Below are 19,126 nucleotides of genomic sequence, written 5' to 3'. Positions count from 1 at the left end.
GCAGCTTGGCGACTCCCACCGAGATGGTCTTTAGGATAAAACAGTGAAATTTCCAGCATATATTAAAAAGGCTGGAGGAATTAGCATAGCTTGCAGGAAAGTGTGCTGGAAAGAGATGATATTTGAGAGCAAGCGTGAAAATGTCGTCTCTTTACCAAGAATGATGAGAACTGATGCATCTGCCCTGTGTTTGGATAGGTGAGTGAGTTAAGAGGAGCTGAGCATAGAGTTTGCAGGGGAATTGGGAAATGAATGAGATAATTTAACCTCTTTTCCGTGCGTGTTTTTGTTTTGTTTTGTTTTAAATTCCCATACTTTTGTTATTATCCAGAATTTTTAATATAACTCTATTTTAACTGGTTTGGTTTTATGGATAGCAGCTAACTGTTAGAAAGAAATAAGATCCTGAAGTGTCCTTGGAGCTGCTAACTCTACCTCTTTATCTGTTCCCTAAGAAGACGCCCTGGATTTAAAGACGGTGTGTATTAAATGAAATATGAGAAGAAACAGCTTCCTCGGGCACCTGCACTCCTCTTTTTCAGCTCGTGCAGAAGGCTGACAGCTTGTCTCACTCTCAGTGCTGTCCCACCAGCTCAGCACCGCGTTTGGCCTGTTGCGATCTTCCCGATCCCCTCATTTCTGTGCTGCAATGCCACCATCCGCGAGAAGTCAGGTAGGATCTGAAGACCTTTAACACTGCTAAAGAATCAAACCTCAGCTGTCAATTTTAGCCCTTTGTATTCCAGACGTTTGCTTTGCTGGACGATGGTTTCATTTTTGGTTTTGTAATATGTTCTTTGTAGAGCTTATTATAAGCAGACAAGTAGGTAGCCTCCTTCCCTCGGTGGATCCGTGCGAGTTTTAGCTGAGCTCCGCACATCTGAGCGATTTCCCAGTGGCTGTTCTGGTCTTGACGTGTCTCTAAAACCTTTGTCCTCCTCGCCCCTCCTCTTTGTGTATTAACATGCACGTGTGCGCAAAAATTATGTACGCCGTGCATAAGATGCCCAGTGGTTATAGGGCATTTTCAGCATGTGAGAAACATTCTGTAGCCAACAACTTAGGCTCAGGCGAGGATCTCAGTGAAGTAGTAATTTATTCGCGAGTGCAATGGCGGGCGTCCCACAAGCAGGAGCGCACCTACTGGTTCCAAAACACAGTTTATATACTTTTTGATGACAGGACCTTCCCCTGTTTCCCCACTGAGTGGGTAATCCAGGTTCACAATCTGCCTGATGCTTCACAGACAATGCATGGCCTTCAGTTGCCGGCCTGTTAAATTTCAAATTTTTGACTTTTGACTTTTTTACTGTTTGAAGTGGTAATGTTTCTTCAGTTATCTGACTTGACTTAACACCGTGATTTTCACCTAATTGTTCTAAGGAGTCTGGTTGTCTGCATTTTACAAGGTCGCCTGCTAAGTTTTCTTATCACTGCAAGTATATCTCAATACCCCATTCCTTACCTTTAAACAATGTAACTCTGCAAAAACAACACTTTTATTCCCACAATTCCCCCCTTTTCTTTTTTTATAAATTGTTGATTTTTGCAAAACTTTTCTCTAAGGTGTAATTTGGTAGATAGCTTCCTCTTCTTCACCTTCTTTGCTTTCCATCTCCTCTAATATCATCACCTTATCTGAGTAAGGTGGTAGCTTCATGGTCATTTGTTTCAATAGTGCAGTTTCAATTAACCACTGTACTAGTCCTCTTACACAGGGGATAATGCAACAACCAACGGCTGTCAAAACTCCTGCTACTACGATCAAGGATGTAAATATGCCTAATTTTTCTGCCAATTCACTGGCAAGGATGGTAAACCCTTGCAATGCTCTAGTTACTATGCCATCCGGGGTAGTATTGTTGGGTATAAAAGTGCAACAATGGTTGCTTAGTATCACACACACACACCTCCTTTCTCCACAAGCATCATATCTAATGCTATTCTGTTTTTCCAAGCCATTTTGCTGGTGGCATCTAGTTGTTCAGCGATTCCTCTTATCGCATCCGTTGTATAATTTATGAATCTCTGCTGATTATAATAAATATAATTAATCCAATCCACATTCTTATTGATTGTTACCCACTCAAACGCTGCAGCAATTTGATTCCTAGCTTTATGTTCATCAGGAACTCCTCTAGGCACCCCAATAGAATCTATGTACACTCTATCATCAAATGATACTCCTAAGCTTCTTTTACTTCTTCTGGGTATTTGTGATGTTCCTCTTTCAAATGCCAGGGTGAAGAGTGTAGCTAATTGAACAAGTGCACAAGTGCCTCCCCAATTAGATGGTAGGGTGGACCGTAAGATCTTCCCTCCACAGTACCACCAGAGATCTGCCCTGGGGATCTCAAGTCTTGAGCAGTTTCCCATCAAGTCCTTGGTAGCATTCAAGGTCCTCGTGCACAAGGCAAATTCTCCCAGATGCCGGGTAGCACTCACACCCTGCTGTGAGAGGCAAGCTGTATGGTTACCTATAGCTGTAGAGAATGCAGGGGGAGCCATGATATTGCTATCATGCAAGGAAGGGAACAGCAAAGAGAGAGACTTACAGGCCTCATTTCCCCAGGCAGTCTTTTCTTGGTACAATGCAATCATACATCGCATCCCTTGGGAATCCTTGGTCCACCTCAATGGGCAGGGCACTATCTGGGCAATCGGTCATCCCGAGGCACAAGTATAGCAATTGCTATAGTTGAGACTCTGGACAGTATATTTGACCCATTCTATCCAGGCATTCACATCCCCATACCCTGTTTCAATCTCAAATGTTTGAACTGCCGCTTTTCAAAGAGGGCCTCCTGTTTTCTCTCCTGTTTTCTCCTTGAGTTTCTCCCTTTCTCTGATGGCAATAGAGGATCGTTTCCATACAGCTATTCTCAATCTGGCTGTTGGGTCTCTCCGAGTTATTTGTTCTCTCTGCTCAGTTGTCCTCGGGCATTTAAATCTCCACAAGCTAACACCTCACAAGCATCAAACATGACAGATTGCGGTACATAACCTTCTGTCACGTTCACCCATATTTTTACGGGGTATCCCGTCTCACTATTATCTGGTCATGCCTTTTCCAAGTTGCCAATTGACCATGGCTTTCTCTGAGGCCTACAATCAGTAGAAACAAAATTAATAATTGATTTTTCCCTGTCATTATTTTTAAACCTTAGGTTTCCAAATAATTATCAATACAAAGAATAACATGTACACTACTACTATAACAACCCCCCCTTGGGAGCACTTCAATTTGCTATAGGTCTGTCCTTTCTCTCAATCACAAGTCACACTCATTAGTTACCTGTGAAAATAAAAGGTTAGTTTACAAATGTAAGCTTTTATCCTGCTCAGAGTCCACTATGAGATTTTTCTCTTTGATTTCAGCTTCCAACAAGTCTTCTGTAGGAACAGTTTCCCAGGTACTAGGGTCGACAGATGCCTTCACTCGAGTATAGTGAGTCCAATCTTTTTCTGCAGTTCCTACGGCTGTTTCAGTGGTTAGTAATACTTGGAAGTGTCCTTCCCATTCAGGCTGGAGTTGATCCTTTCCAGGTCCAAATCAGGACCCAATTTCCCACGGGTCCAGAGATGACAAAGAAGAGGACAACCCCAGAATACAGTTCCTAAGAAAACTCTCTCGTTTCGAACTGTGGTATCTCATCCCTTCTGCCCAGATAGGGTAATCTGAACAGCATCTCATATGGTGAAATTCCTATATCCTTTCTTGGTGCTGTTTGAACCTGTAGGAGTGCTAAAGGTAAGCATTTTACCCAAGCAAGTTGGGTTTCTAACACTACTTTAGTTAATTGCTTCTTTAATGTCTGGTTCATTCGCTTTACCTTCCCAGAAGAGGAGGGGTGCCAAGGGGTGTAAAAATCCCACTCAATCTCTAAGGCCTGCATTAACCCTTGCAGTACTTGTGAAGTGAAATGACTTCCTTGATCTGAATCAATGTTTTCAGCTATCCCATATCTAGGGACTATTTGCTCCAGTGATACCTTAGCCACCGTGTTCGCAGTGGCAGATACCGAGGGGAAAGCTTACACCCATCCAGTCAATTAGGTCAATTAGGACAAACAAGTACTTAAGTCTCCCTGCTTTTGGTAACTCAGTAAAGTCTACCTGTATACTTTGGAAAGGTGGAATCCCTGGCTCCCGTCCCCCTCTAGGTGGGTTACGGATGACCTTTTTATTTACCTTTTGACATATGGTACATCCTCTGCATATTTGCTTCAATAAAGTGTATATTCCTACACAGACATACTTTTTTTAGCACACCATCACACATTGCTTGCACCTCCCAGTGACTCTCTTGATGTAAAACATCATATTTGCCTCATTGGTGCTTTATTCAGCATTTCTCTCCCATCAGGGAGTATCCATTTTCCCTCAGACTTCGTGGTTCCTGATTCCATAAAAAAATCTCTTAAAACTTTTTAGTTCTTTCTTAGTTTTCAACAATTCCCTGAGTCCTCCCTGGATTTATTCTCCGTTTTCCCTCAGACATTAGATGCCTTAAATACCTGACTTCTCTTTCTACATACTGTAATTTATTTTTCAATACTCCCAAGCTCTGCTTTCCCAGAAAGTTGAATAGCTTGTTAGTAGCTTTCTTCACGACTGTTTTCTCCTGTCCTGACAATAAATGATCATCCACATATTTGTAACAGTAATACCTCCTCGGGAGGTTGTAATTGCTCCAAAATCTGTTCTAGAACTTGCCCAAATAAATTGGTGGCCCTGTAAACCCGTGAGGTAAAACTGTCCATCTGTATTGTTGCTTCCACCCCCATTTCAGGGTCTTTCCAGTCAGAGGTGAATATATCTTTGCTCTCAGGGCCTGAGAGCACTCCATTAATAACACTGTTATTCCAGTCTAACAATTTACTATTTGAATGCCCAATTTCATCATCAAATCCCTTCCCAACAAGTTACTCCCTGCCTTGGGTACATACAATAATTGCCCAGTGATCATTTTATCCCCTAGTCTCAGCTTGGTATCCCCCAAAGGTGGCACTGCTATCCCAGCCCCTTCTACCTCCATCACTTTTTAGGGTTTCATTAGTTATTTAATCCCTGATCCTTTACAGGCCAGTAATGGCCTAGCTGCCCCAGTGTATTGGGTTCGATGGCAAGGTTCGGGGCGGGGGGGCTGCAGTGGCAGCCCCCACGAGGAGAATCCAGAAACCGCCCCGTGGCAGATAAGGGACAATTTCATGTGGCCCCAAAGGGGCCCACCGCTGCCCAGAGCCAAGCCATGAGCAACACAGTCTGTGCCTCTGTGAGAGCACATCCACGAAAACAAACAAAAACCTGCTGCTCAACAGCAGCTGGGAGAGCGAGGAGCGAGAAACCTCCCAGCAGACACCAAAGTCAGCACAAAAGGAGGGGGTGGAGGCTCTCCAGGCACGGGAGCCGAAGCCCCCTGCGGCCTGTGGAGAAGTCCCTGGTGGAGCAGGCTGCCCCCCCCCCCGGCCCCCCCCTTCTCGATACTTGGGAAACTGACCAAACACCACAGCAAATATACCAAAACTTCTAGACTGTTACTTAGATAATGCCTACATCCTCTTTCCCTGCTCATTCAACTTTCCTAACTCATTCAAAAAACAGCTCTGTCAAACATTACATACTGCACCTTTAACACCTTCAATAACCCTTTTTAACACTTCTTTTCATCTTTCTCCAGCCTGTACTTTCCCATTTTCCTTCTCTCCTCCTATTCCTATTTGAAGTGGCCAGCCTGGCCACACTTCAAAGCCTGTCCCTGAGCTTTCCTTGCCTGCCATTCCTTCATCTCTCTTCCTCTCCTTTCCATCCTGGCCCTGACTCCTCTTGAAAATTTTCTTCCTCTTTCTCCAACCCTCTGCCTCACTACCTGCTACACTGTCAATACCATTAGTTTTGCTCTCTGCTTTTCCTTCTCATCTCCCCTCCTGACATACACCTCCAGGGCCTCCTGCAGGAGGGCCCCCCCAGTGACTGTTCACTACATCCCCCCGCCTTCTGGAGCTTTTTCTGCATATCTTGCCAGGCTTTAATCACAAAATGAACTTTCAGGAGCCCTTGGGATACTGGGTCCTCGGCATTCATCCACGAGTACTTTCTCATTCTGACCCCAAGTCTCTCATATGATTTCTGTGTTGCGCATTATTATTATTCCAGCCATGATTGGCAAGTGGGTATTTCTGCCCTGCCGGTATTACCCCTGGTCCTGGAGGATGAGCTCTCTCTCCCATTTTTGTATAGCATCTCTCCTCCTGATCATTCCCATTTCTTTCCCTGTAAACAACATACTTATAGACATAATTCCTCCCCAAGAGTATAAATTAGGTCCTAGGAACTGGTCTAATAGTTCAGCTAGCCTGTTGGGGTCCTCAATTAAAGACTTCATCTCCTTCTTAAAACTCCTAACCTGTCTGCCGGTAAGGAGAGGGGGAAGTTCACCTAAAAGGATACACAGTTAGTGTTAGTACTGTTAGTATCAGGGAAGGCAAAATTCTCAGTATCTCTTCTACCTTGTTCTAATTCTTGCCAGAGCCTAGAGTATGCTCCTTCTCTAGGGACAGTGTTAATTACAATCCCTGTCTCCCTTCCTGGAGCGACTGCTGCTGCCACCGGTGCAGTATTAGGATTATAGGGAGCGTAACTTGGCTCATTCTCCGAAAAAGGAATCTTATTGTTTACATATAAATTTAAAGCCTGAATTTTCATCAGACCCGTATTTTGGCCAAAATACTGCTGTTTCCTTAATTGGTTCTTTTGTCCAGACTAATACACAATATTTAACCTTTTTTTTTTTCTTTTATCATCTCCTCTAATTTTGAGATTATTTTTCCAATTTCTTATCATTCTTCAGGAAGAACTTTCGGTAGGCACTCCCCCAGGGATATTTCCCTGTCCCCTGGAACTCATATTTCCCATTTTTCCTAGCCCTTGTTAGTGTGCTGCTACAGAAATTTCCCTCCTGCAGGGTACCACACACTAACGTTCCAATTCTGGAAAATGGGGGTGTACTGCCAAGCACTTCACCGTGCAAGGGGTACCGCACACCTATGAGTTTACCAGATTCCCTGGTGTACTTCCAAGCACTTCCCCGTGCAAGGATTACTGTACACCAAATTTCCCTGGTGTACTGCCAAGCACTTCCCTGTGCAAGGGCTTACCGTACACCAAATTTCCCGAGACTCTTCCTTTCTCTCCCTTATCTCACGCTTCGTCCGTCTCTGGCTGCGCCCCTCGCAGAGCTACGGAACCGCGGATCAGGACTCCACACTTGCTTCGTACAAAAGTACGTCTCAATCACACGTCACACAGAGTCTCACCCGACCCCCAAGGCAATATTTAATATTTATTACCTTGGTCTGTGCTCAGAGTTACCGGATCAATTCTTAAACCCGGAGTGCCTACCTTCTTCCCTTCCCCACTACTTCATGGATCCTGCCTCTTTAATCAGTCTCGGGCCCTCTGTCAGCTCTCCGCAGAACTGCCACCGTCGATGCACAGGACCGCTGAAATCAGCAGGGCATGCCTTCCTGCTGCTGCGGCGGTGGGGCTCCACAGTAGGTGACTGGATCCCGGACGAGCCCCCAAATTGTGAGAAACACTCCGTAGCCAATAACTTAGGCTCAGGTGAGGATCTCAGTGAAGTAGTAATTTATTCGCGAGTGCAATGGCGAGCGTCCCACAAGCAGGAGCGCACCTACTGGTTCCAAAACACAGTTTATATACTTTTTGATGACAGGACCTTCCCCTGTTTCCCCACTGAGTGGGTAATCCAGGTTCACAATCTGCCTGATGCTTCACAGACAATGCATGGCCTTCAGTTGCCGGCCTGTTAAATTTCAAATTTCTTTTGACTTTTTTACTGTTTGAAGTGGTAATGTTTCTTCAGTTATCTGACTTAACACCGTGATTTTCACCTAATTGTTCTAAGGAGTCTGGTTGTCTGCATTTTACAAGGTCGCCTGCTAAGTTTTCTTATCACTGCAAGCATATCTCAATACCCCATTCCTTACCTTTAAACAATGTAACTCTGCAAAAATAACATTTTTATTCCCACAAGCGTTTCACAGATAAGGCTCCATGTTTACTTAATCACTTAAGTGTAGTCCTGGCTTTAAGCGTAGGTGTGGCTAATGATTGTTACTCAAGTGGCTATAGAGTTCCAAACATTTGTTTGTTTATATATATATATATAGAGAGAGGTATATACATACACATACGTATACGTATGTATATATATAAATGAAACTGAGTCTGTGGAGTAAAGGACTTTTCCGCTTGTTGCATATGCTCACATATCAGCAGACTCATACGCGAGCTGATCCAAACTGGGTGCCAAGCTGTGCCTTTTTTGTCTCCTGGAATATGCAGTCTGTGCACCTCAGGTGTACCTGGTCTATTAACTATCTCTTACATTGTGCCACCCTGTTAATATCAGTGGATGTACCCAGCACCACCTTGGGGCTACACAAAACGTGGAAATTTCTGGTATGTTAATGTTACTCTGTTAACAAAACTGACGTACTAGCTGCTTGCTGTTTCTATTTGTTTTTCTTTTCAGTAGTCTTCCCAAAAGTTTTTGCGGACACGTGTATCTTTTCTGTTCTTCCAGGATTTGTTTGTCAGGAAAGATGACCATGAAATCCGAGGGCTGTGGACAACCATCTACCAGGTGGTTGTTGTGGATGCCTTCGGTCACGTCATTTGTCCTTTTAGCTCGCCCTTTCCTTTATCTTGAGTTGAATTTTTGTGCAGCGCTGTGTTTGCAGTGGTAACATTGTGGCCGAGGTGTTTTTGATTAAAACCGATCTTAACTGTAATAGTGAATTCACCAAGTGTGGCTTTGTATAATGACTCCCATGATCATAACATTTTTCTCCTTTGTCACAGAGAGGAGAAAAGCTCTTTCCAGCGAGATGGAGAAGGAATTAATTATACCTCTGCCTCATCCTCTGAGACCGGAAGACATGGAGTAACTGTAAGCTGCAATTCTCAGGAGACATACTAAGAGTCTTGGGTTCCTTTTCTGCCTGCCCCCCAAGGCCTTGGGCACGTAGGGTTCACCCTGGAAAGGGCACGTTGCTCAAGGCAGTTATTTCCTCCCTGAGACGACGTGGGGTGCGTTTTTCTGCCGTTTTCACTTGTGGTTTTCCACGTGGTTCGCACTGCTTCCCTTATTGAGAAAACAGTTTGGGAAGCTGTGTCTGCCATTCTCAGGATTTTCTGCCACCACCTGCTGGTGAAAAAAATCAGTAACACAGGTGGAGCCATGTAGGACTTCTCAGAGGTGAGCCTTCAACATACGGGGACCTCTAAACTCGTGCGCCGAGCATGCGAGACAAATGTCCATGGCATGAAAATCAAGGACGACTTCTCAGAGGTAAGCAGCTTTCCCTTTGTTTCCCCGTCCTCTCAGGAGCCCTCTTTACGATGCTTGTACACACTTCAGGCTCACAACACTCATTTTCTTCTCTACTTAGTATTCCTAGTTACTGCCTAACCTGCCCCCCCCCCCCGACTTTCCAAAGACCTATGTGCTCTGCACAGGTTCCTCCTGAGGTCCTACAGATCTTTTAAATCTGCTTAGTGTCCTTTCCGGCTTGTACTGTGCCACTATTTTTTCCCTGCTCCTTTTGAGAATGTCTGTACCCTTTTCAGATCTTGATTGGGTTGGCTTTTTTGGACCCATCTGCATAGCCTTTTGCTTTTTAGATAGTCTACTAAGGTACGTTACTTCTCTGGTGAGTTATTTTACTACATTGAATTGTATTTTTGTGGTTTGTAATCTGTTACGCTCCTAGATTATTTCTACCTATGTAAAGAAAGGTTTCAGCTAATTACAGTCAAAAACAGTTTTAGTTACCTACCTGGTCATATTGTCATTTCAATAATCAGAACTGAAGCAAAAGCACAGGAATTGTTGTTTCTAGTAACACTCCACACACTGTTGAGCTAAGCCAAATAAAAAATGTAGCTGCTGTTCTCTTTATCACTTCCTGTGCTTTGCCCCTCCTCTTTCCCAGGTGATTGGGGCAGGTTGCTGGGTGGGGCCTAATGGTATATGACCCACAGAGCTCATTCTGCCTGAGCTGCTCTTTGGGGGTAAGTGCTTTGTTTTTCCTTCAGTTAGTTGCAGGTTTTTTTTTTTTTTTTTTGGTGGGTCAGAGTCTATGGGTTGATGCATTTCTAAGTTGAAAGAGATAAGTACATCTATTTAAGGTAACATCTAGTAGGATCATTTAAAGTAAATTAATCTATACAGTAGTAGATGCCTTTATTGCATGCAGCTCTTCTTCAGGTGAGTGATTCTTATAGTATAAGTAATTCTTTTCCCATGTTTTGTTCACGATGCTTGTATCGTGCCTTTTTATATGTGTGTTTGGCCTGGAGCTGTCCTGCCTGGCAATTAGTGATGGTAGCTAGTCCATGATAAAATTAAAAACATGAAACAATTTGGTGGCTGCCAGGGTAACGTGCCTATTGCCGTGCAGGCGGACACCAGGTCCATGGCAGTTGCTAGCTGCTCCGTTTGAGCTCAGATCCACTTTCTAGGTGCAAAGGCAAGTAGACTGCTCTTCTGAACTTTTTAAATATAAGTTAACTTGTGGTGTTGAGGGGTGGGTGGTAATGCTGGCAGCAGAATGGTTATCTTTGGACTGTGTTTTCCTTTGTTCAAGCTGAAATGCAGTGCGCAATACAGAATGTCACGACCCGAGCTACCTCAGGCAAGTTAAGTGATAAACAGAGGTAGCTGTTATTTTTGGGGTGTGGTTGTCACTGCATTGAATTTATTACACAAAATACAGTAAAAATCTAGTTTGCCTTTAGAGGTGCTTTAGGTGGCTTGAGAGCAGATGGAAACATCTGCCTTGTGGGCTAGGTGAGTGGCTGAAGTAAAGGAGCAGATGAGAGTAACTGTCCTAGGGATGCTGTGGCTTTTGTTGCTGCGGTTGCTTTGTCTTCTGTTTATCAGGTGCCACAGGCAAGGTGGGCTGAGGTAGTCTTTAGAATAGGAGCAAAGCAGGTCACTTGAATGCTGCCTGGCCCCTGAGAAAGGGGTTGTAGAGGAGAAAAGCTTTCAATATTGAAAGCTGAAGCAAAAGCCTGGGGATTGTTGCTTCTAGAAACACCCCAGTTCTCTTGTCTGCACTCTCTGCATGGTGTTGAGCTGAAAACCAGATGAAAAAAAAAATTGAAAAACACAGCTGGTGCTTGTCCTGCTGCCTGTCTACTTTGTTGGTTTTTGCCCCTCCCCTTTCCCAGGTGATTGGGTTTGGGTGGTGGGCGGGGCCAAATGGTATATGAGCCCCAGGCAAGGCATGAGGGAGCTCATTGTGCCTGGGCTGCTCTTAGGGGTAAGTGCTTTGTTTTTCCTTCTGTCAGTTGCAGGGTTCTTTAGGTGGGTTGGAGTCTATGGACTGATGCGTTTCCAACTGGAGACCAGTACGCACTTCTTTTAGAGGTGAGGGCTGGAAGGATCTGTTAGAGGAAAGCAATCTATATAGTAGGAGTAGGTGCCTTTATTGCGTGCAGCTCTTCTTCAGGTGAGTAATTGTTAGAGCATGTTTACGGGTAGGATGACAATGTTAGTTTGTGTGTTTGCTTTGTGTGTTGTAGGTCCCTTAGGATTTTCACAGATTGATGGGGCTTACTGTGAGTCTTGGCCTGTATGTCAAATATTATCCAAGTTACAACTGTGGTGGTAAGGTGATGGAGCAGGGTTTAGGAGAACTGGATCCTGAAAGCTCCCTGTGCAAGCATGTATCTGAAAAAAGCAGCAGTAGGCAGGTAAGGTGTAGTCATTTTCAGGGTGAGGGACACTTTGTTATCTTTCTGGTGTGGAGCTTTTGCCTGCGGTTTGGCTGGCTGTAGAGTCTGTAGACCTTGCAGCCTTCTAGATGTGAAGTGCTTGGAATTGATGAAATAGAGGTATGTTTAGGAGGGGTTGCCGGCTAACTTGTGTTTGGGAAATGGTGGGGTACGGTTCCTTGACTGCATAAGCGCAGTGTTACCTAGAGAGTGAGCAGGATCACCTTTTTTCATTTGTGAAGGATGGGCCCATTTTCGCGCGGCGCCGCCCGGGCCCATTTTCGCGCGGCGCCGCCCGGGCCCATTTTCGCGCGGCGCCGCCCGGGCCCATTTTCGCGCGGCGCCGCCCGGGCCCATTTTCGCGCGGCGCCGCCCGGGCCCATTTTCGCGCGGCGCCGCCCGGGCCCATTTTCGCGCGGCGCCGCCCGGGCCCATTTTCGCGCTTCTTGACTTGCAGTCACAGCTTAAAGCGCAGATGTGTTTCAGATCTCATCTGTTTCCATCATCGCTGTTGCGGAAGTCATGTGGGCTTCATCAGGAGCTCTGACTTGGGAATTCATTTCCAAAGCATTTTTTTTAAGGGGTTTGCACTCCCCATCCTTCTGGTCTTAAAGGCAGGCTTTTTATGCCTCCATCATCCCAGTTCTGGCAGTTGCTTCCAGTCACAGGTCGTGACATTGGAGTCACTCCTTGGGTCTGCTGCAGAGCACCTGTTCTGGCTTGCTGTTGCCGTAGGGCTTCCCTCTGGGAGTCATTTTGTTTTGCACCTTGTGTTCTGTTTCGTTCGTAATGTTTGTAGTGTACCTGTGTGTGTGTTTGGCCTGGAGCTGTCCTGCCTGGCAGTTAGTGATGGTAGCTAACGTGGCAGTCCATCGGTGTACTAATACATTGTCCGGACTGTTTTGGCAAAGACATCCGGTCTGCCTCTGGGCACGTACTGAAGGGCAGCTGGCACAGAGTCATCTCTGTGGTGTTTGGCAGATGTGGAGGTGGAGACTTGAGCTGCTTGCGAGCAGCTATTTGCATAGTGCTTGAACAGTGTGCTGGAGGAGGTCTGTTGAATCTAGAAAGCTTGCAGATACAGGGTTTTGAATTCTTTATTTTTATCTCTTTCCCCTCCCCAGTAGAGGGTAAACCTTAGGAGGAACCGGTCACAGGAAAGAGCTCCTTCTGGAACTGTCAAGCACTCAGTAGGCAACCCGGTGACTGGCTTGATCTACTTTCCAGGTGCTGAGGCAAGGGGGCTGCTGTTTTGAAATGATAAAATTATAGATGGGGTCCCTTGTGTTGTTGAGGGATGGGTGCTAATGTTGGCATCTGAATGATTATCTTCTGACTGTTTTCATTTGTTAAAGTTGAAACACAGTGTACAACACGGGACTTCATGACCAGAGCTGCTTTTGGTAAGGTGAGCAATGAACAGATGTAGCAGTTATTTTAGGGGTGCGGTTGTCACTGCAGTTACTTAACTACACAAAATACAGGAAAAATCCTGTTTGTTTCAGAGGTGTTGTAGCTGGCTTAAGAGAGCAGATGGAAGCATCAGCCTTGAGGGCAGCTGAGGGGGTAGAGGTAAGGGAGCAGATAAGAGTAACTGTCCTAGCTGTGCTGTGGCTTTGGATGCTGCCGCGGCCTATGCTTTTCTTTTTCTTTCGCAGATGTCTCGCACAGACTCAGAGGGGCCAAGCTGCACTCTGAAGAGCAGCACAAGAAGGGTGGGCTGGTCATGAGCTGGGTTGGAGCAGAATGGCCAAGTAGCACCAGGTGACTGCAAAGGGTATCCATCTTGCTTCGCAGGTGCTATGGCAGGCTCTTCACAGAAGTGGCTGAGGATTTGAGAAGAGGTTACAGAGCATCAAGGAGCAGCACGTGCAGTGATGGCTTCCAAATGGTATGGTCGCTTTCTCTTCTGTTTATCAGGTGCCACAGGCAACGTGGGCTGTGACATTAGTCTTTAGAATTGGAGCAAAGCAGGTCACTTGAATGCCGCAGGGCATCTGAGAAGGGTGTTTTAACAGAAAAAGCTTGTCTGGCATGGCAGTGCCTGATTGCAGTGTGTTTCCACAGGTGAAGAGGTGCCTGAAGCCCCGTCCTGTCTAGCCTGCGCACATCTCGCTGAGAATGAAAGCTGCTTTCCAGTAATTCAGAAAGCCAAGTTACGTCTCAGCCTTGAGCATCTGGGGCCTGTGCTTTTGGGCCTGTCTATAGCATTTGGCATCTGCATTAGTACTTTTTTGGCATGTGTTTAGGCTTTTGGGGCCTGCGTCTTGGGGGGGGGTTGGGGCCAGTGTCTGGGGGGGGTGTGCAGCTGCTTGTACACCTTTGGGGCGTGCCTCTGGGGGGTGTTTGGTGGCTGTGTCTGGGGCGGGGGGTGTTGGGAGCTGCTTGTACACTGTAGGAGCCTGCCTCTTGGGGGTGGGGTTGGGGCCTGCCTCTGGGGGGCGGAGCTTGGGAGCTGCTTGTACACTGTAGGTGTCTGCGTTGGGAGGGGGAGTTTGGAGCTGCTTGCATCTGGGGGGTTGTGAGCTGCTTGTACACCATAGGGGCCTCCATGTGGGGTGCGGGGGCTGGGCTGTTTGTACACTGTAGGGGTCTGCTTGTACATACACCTTTGGGGCCTGCCTCTGGGGGAGTGTTGGGAGCTGCTAGTACATGGCAGGGGCTTGCGTTTGGGGGGGGGGGTGGCGTGTTGAGAGCTGCTTGTACAATGTAGGGATCTGCATCTGGGGGGTAGTTGGGAGCTGCTTGTACACTGGAGGGGTCCTGCCTTGTGCGGGGTTTGTAGCTGCTTGTACACCTTTGGGGTCTGCAGCTGAGGGGAGTTGAGAGGTGCTTGTCCACTGTAGGTGCCCATGTTGGGGGAGTTGGGAGCTGCTTGTACACTGTAGGGGCCTGCAGCTGGGAGGGGTTGAGAGTTGCTTGTACATGCTTGGGGCTTCCCTATGTGGGGTTTTGGGGCCTGCGTCTCGGGGGGGGGGTTGGGAGCTGCTTGCACACCTTTGGGGCCTGCCTCTGGGGGGGCTTGGTGCCTGCGTCTGGCGGGGGGGGTGGTTCGGAGCTGCTTGTACACTATAGCAGCCTGCCTTGGAGCGTGTTGGGAGCTGCTTGTATACCTTTGGGGCCTGTGTCTGGGGGGGGGGGGGTTGGGAGCTGCTTGTACACTGCAGGAGCCTGGGTTGGGGGGGAGGTTTGGAGCTGCTTCTACACCTTTGGGGCTTGTATCTGGGGGGGGGGGGGGGGTTGGGTGCTGGTTGTACACTGTAGGGGCCTGCTTTGGGGGGGGGGTTGAGGCCTGCCTCTGGGGGAGGGGTGGGAGCTGCTTGTACACTGTAGAGGCCTGCATCTGGGGGAGTGGGCTTGGGACCTGGTTGTACACCTTTGGAGCTTGTATCTGGGGGGGGTTGGGGTCTGCTTGTACACTGTTGGGGCCTGTGCCTGTGGGGGTGGGGTTGTGAGATGCTTGTACACTCTAGGGGCCTACCTCGGGGGGGGGGGGTGTTGGGATTTGCTTGTGCACTGTAGGTGCCGGCCTTGGGTGGGGTTGCAAGCTGCTTGTATGCTCTAGGGGCTTCCCTCTGGGGGGAGTTGGGGCCTCCATCTGGGGGTGGTTGTGAGCTGCTTGTACACTGTAGGGGCCTGGGTCCTGGAAGGGGTTGGGGCTGTTTGTACACCTTTGGGGCCTGCCTCTGGGGAGGGTGGGGAGTTGCTTGTATGTCTCTGGGGCCTGTGTCTCGGGGGAGGGGGGGTTGGGGCCTGTGTTTTTGGGGGGGTTGGGAGCTGCTCATACACTCTAGGGGCCTCCCTCTGGCGGGCTTTGGGGCCTCCCTTTGAGGGGGGAGTTAGGAGCTGGTTGTACACCTTTGGGGCTTGTGTCTGGGGTCCCAGGTCTGGGGCCTGCATCTGGGTGGGGTGGGGTCCGGTTCTTGGGGGGGGGAGCTGCTTGTGGACAGTTGGGGTCTGCATCTGGGTGTGGTTGGGGCCTGCTTGTAGACTTCTGCAGCCTGCATCTGCGGTTTGGGGGCTTTTCTGTAGCGTTTGGGGCTTGCATTTTGGCTTTGAGATGTGTTTTGAGCTTTTGGGGCCTAGCTGTAGTGCTTGGGGCCTGTGTCTGGGGTTTTCTGTAGCGTTTTGGTTGCGTGTTTGTGATTTGGGGCCTGTATCCAGGGTTTTGCCTTTTCTGTAGTTTTCAGCTTTGTGCTTGTTTCTTTTGGCTTGTCTGGGGTTAGGGGCAGTTTGGGGTTTGGATCATTAGTCGATGTCATTAGCGTTGGGGGGTTGATATGAAGGGTTAGGGTTGTGGTTAGAGTTGTTAAGGTAAAGGGAATAAGGATTTTCGGGTAAGGGGATCAAGGTTGTGGGAATAAAAATGTTTTTGCACAGAGTTACATCATTTAGAGGGAACGAAGGTGGTATTGAGATATGCTTGCAGCGATAAGAAAGCTTAACAGACAAACTTGTAAAATGCAGACAACCACACTCCTTAGAGCAATTGGGTGGAAATCACAGTGTAGGTAAATCACAGTGTAAGTAAATCACAGTGTAAGTAAATCACAGTGTAATCACTCCGGGCGCCCCGTTGGACCCAGCCCGGTAAGCCCCGATGGCCCCCGGTCGCCCCGGAGGACCCACCCCGGTGACCCCCGGCGGACCGCCCGGCGCCCCGGAGGACCCACCCCGGTGAACCCCAGTGGACACCCGGGCTCCACGGAGGAACCACCCCGGTGACCCCCGGCAGGCCCCAGGGCGCCCGTGAGAACCCACTCCGTTGACCCCCGGCGGGCCCCCGGGCGCCCCGGAGGACCCACATTGGTGACGCCCAGCAGGCTCCCGGGCGCCCCGGAGGACCCACCCCAGTGACCCCCGAAGGATCCCCGGGGGCCCCGGAGGAGCCACCCCGGTGATCCCTGGTGGGCCTCACGGCGCTGCGGAGGACCGACCCCGGTAACCCCCGGCGGTCCTCGGGTCGCCCCGGAGGACGCACCTGGTGACCACCGTCGGGCCCACGGTCACCCCGGAGGACCCACCCCGGTGAAGCCTAGTGGACACCCGGGCTCCCCGCAGGACCCACCCCGGTGACCCCCTGTGGGCCCCTGGGCGCGCTGGAGGAACCACCCCGGTGACCCCCGGCGGGCCCCCGGGCACCCTGGAGGACCCACCCTGGTGACCCCTGGCGGACACCCGGGCACTCCGGAGGACCCACCCCGGGGACCCCCGGCGGGCCCCCGGGCACCCCGGTGGACCCACCCCGGTGACCCCCGGCAGCACCCAGGCGCCCCGGAGGACCCACCCTGGTGACCCCTGGCGGGTACCCAGGCACCCCGGAGGACCCACCCCTGTGACCCCCGGCGGGCCCCTGTGCGCCCCAGAGGGACACACCGTCGTGACCCCCCGCGGGCCCACAGGCGCCCTGGAGGATGCACCCCGGCGGGCCCCCGGGCGCCCTGGAGGACCCACCCTGGTGAACCCCAGTGGACACCCGGGCTCCCCAGAGGACGCACCCCGATGACCCCCGGCGGACTCCCGCGCGCCCAGAAGGAACCATCCTGGTGACCCCCGGCGGACACCCAGGCCCTCCGGAGGACCCACCTCGGGGACCCCCGGGCACCCCGGTAGACCCACCCTGGTGACCCCCGGTAGCACCCAAGCGCCCCTGGAGGACCCACCCCGGTGACCCCCGGCGGGCCCCCGATTGACCCGGAGGACCCCCACCGGTGACCCCCGCGGACTACCAGTCGCCCCGGAGGACCCACCCACGTGACCCCAGGCGGACCCCCCTGGGCCCCAGAGATTCCCACCCCGGTGACCCCCGGCAGGCCGCCGGGCACCCCAGAGGACTCACCCCTGTGACCCATAGCAGGCCCCCCGGTCGCCCCGGAGGACCCACCCCAGTGAACCCCAGTGGATCCCCGGGCGTCCCGGCGGACCCACCCCGGTGACCCCTGGGGGGCCCCTTTGTGCCCCGGAGGACCTACCCCTGTGACCCAGGTGTGCCCCCGGTTGCCCCAGAGGCCCCACCAGGCTGAACCCCGGCGGGCCCACGGGTGCCCCGGAGGACCCACCCCGGTGACCCGCGGCGGACCCACGGGCGCCCGGGAGGACCCACCCCGGTGACCCCCGGCGGGCCCCCGTCACCCCGGAAGACCCATCCCGGTGACGCCCGGCGGGCCCCCGGGTGCCATGGAGGACCCCGCACAGGTGACTCCCGGCGCGCCCCCGGGCGCCCCGGAGCACCCCCACAGGTGACACCCGGGGTGCCACTGGCGCCCCAGAGGACCCACCCCGGTTAGCCCCAGCAGGCCCACGGGTGCCCCGGAGGACCCACCCCGGTGACCCGCGGCGGACCCACGGGCGCCCGGGAGGACCCACCCCGGTGACCCCCGGCGGGCCCCCGTCACCCCGGAAGACCCATCCCGGTGACCCCCGGCGGGCCCCCAGGCGCCCTGGAGGACCCCCCCCAGGTGACTCCCGGCGGGCCCCCGGGCGCCCCGGAGGACCCACCCCGGTGCCCCCTGGCGGATCCCCGGTCTCCCTGGAGGACCCACCCCGGTGACCCCTGGCGGAGCCCCGGTCGCTCCGGAGGACCTACCGCGGTGACCCCCGGCGGGACCTAGTAGGTGGCGGGAACTAGTCGGTGGCTTGTGGGATGCCTGCCGTTGCAATCGTGAATAAAAATGCTACTTCATTGAGATCCTTGCCTGAGCCTATGTTATTGGTTACAGAGTGTTTCTAACAAGGTGTTAGGGTTTTAAGGTTTTAGGGCTAAGGCACTAGGGTTGGGTTCCAGGGTTAGGGTTTTCAGGGTTTAGGGTTAGGATTTTAAGGTGGTTAGGGCTGGAATTGTAATAGGGTTTGGGGGTTAGTGTGTTAGGGCTTTAGAGTTTTTTGGGCTTTAGTGTTGAAAGGGTTTTTAGGGTTAGGGTCTTAGGGTTTTATTTCTGGTCAGGTATTTAGGGTTAGGGTTTTAAGGTTTTAATTTTTTTTTTTCAGGTTAAGGTCTCCAGGGTTAGGGTTTTGAGGGTCTTAATTTTTTGGGTTAGGGATTTTAGGCATAGGTCTTTAGGGGTTTAGTGTGTTCAATTTTATTGGGTTAGGGCTGTAAGGGTTTCTAGGGTTTTTAGGGTTAGGTTCAGGGGTTAGGATTAGATAGGTGGGGGCCTTAGATAGGGTTAGGGGTGAGCGTTGATAGGGGTTAGGCCTAATATTATGGCGGAAGGCCAAAATAGGTGCCCCCCCCCCCCCAAAATTGAGGGGTCAAAGCCCCAAATTAGGGGAAGGAACCTCCAAATTGTGGGGTCCCCCAAAATCCGGTGGAAGAACTCTA

General features: G+C 50.5%; 1 long non-coding RNA gene across 1 annotated transcript; it reads left to right on the top strand.

The window, feature by feature from the left end:
• The first annotated feature begins 551 nt into the window (after positions 1-551).
• Positions 552-14,025, top strand: LOC118254134 (uncharacterized). Its single transcript, XR_004780594.2, has 9 exons — positions 552-673; positions 8,887-9,376; positions 9,655-9,721; positions 10,020-10,098; positions 12,930-13,032; positions 13,161-13,213; positions 13,311-13,377; positions 13,603-13,696; positions 13,873-14,025. It is a non-coding gene; the product is annotated as an uncharacterized LOC118254134 (long non-coding RNA).
• Positions 14,026-19,126: the final 5,101 nt, after the last annotated feature.

This window comes from Cygnus atratus, chromosome 20, assembly GCF_013377495.2.
Source record: "Cygnus atratus isolate AKBS03 ecotype Queensland, Australia chromosome 20, CAtr_DNAZoo_HiC_assembly, whole genome shotgun sequence".
Taxonomy (NCBI): Eukaryota; Metazoa; Chordata; class Aves; order Anseriformes; family Anatidae; genus Cygnus; species Cygnus atratus.
Note: the sequence above shows the minus strand (reverse complement) of the source record. Positions and strands in the feature narration are given on the sequence as shown.